The sequence below is a fragment of the Pteropus alecto genome, unplaced genomic scaffold, assembly GCF_000325575.1.
Source record: "Pteropus alecto unplaced genomic scaffold, ASM32557v1 scaffold459, whole genome shotgun sequence".
Taxonomy (NCBI): Eukaryota; Metazoa; Chordata; class Mammalia; order Chiroptera; family Pteropodidae; genus Pteropus; species Pteropus alecto.
Window position 1 is genome coordinate 370,540 of NW_006442483.1, and position 351 is coordinate 370,890.

Here is a 351-nt window from a genome sequence, read left to right on the forward strand (position 1 = left end):
CTAAGTGCTTATCAATAGATGATTGGATAAATAAGAGGTGGTACATATATACAATGGAATATGAAATCTCACCATTTGTGACAACATGTATGGACCTGGAAGTATTATGCCAAGTGAAATAAGTCAGACAGAGAAAGACAAATACCATATGATCTCACTTATATGTGGAATCTAAAGAACAAAAATAAACAAACAAAACAGAAACAGACTCATAGATGCAGGGAACAAATTGATGGTTGCCAGACCAGATGGGAAGTGGGGTGAGGTGTAAAATTTTAAGGGATTTTGAAATCGGTATTTTCAAAATAGTCATGGGGATGTAAAACGTAAACCATAGGGAATATAATATAC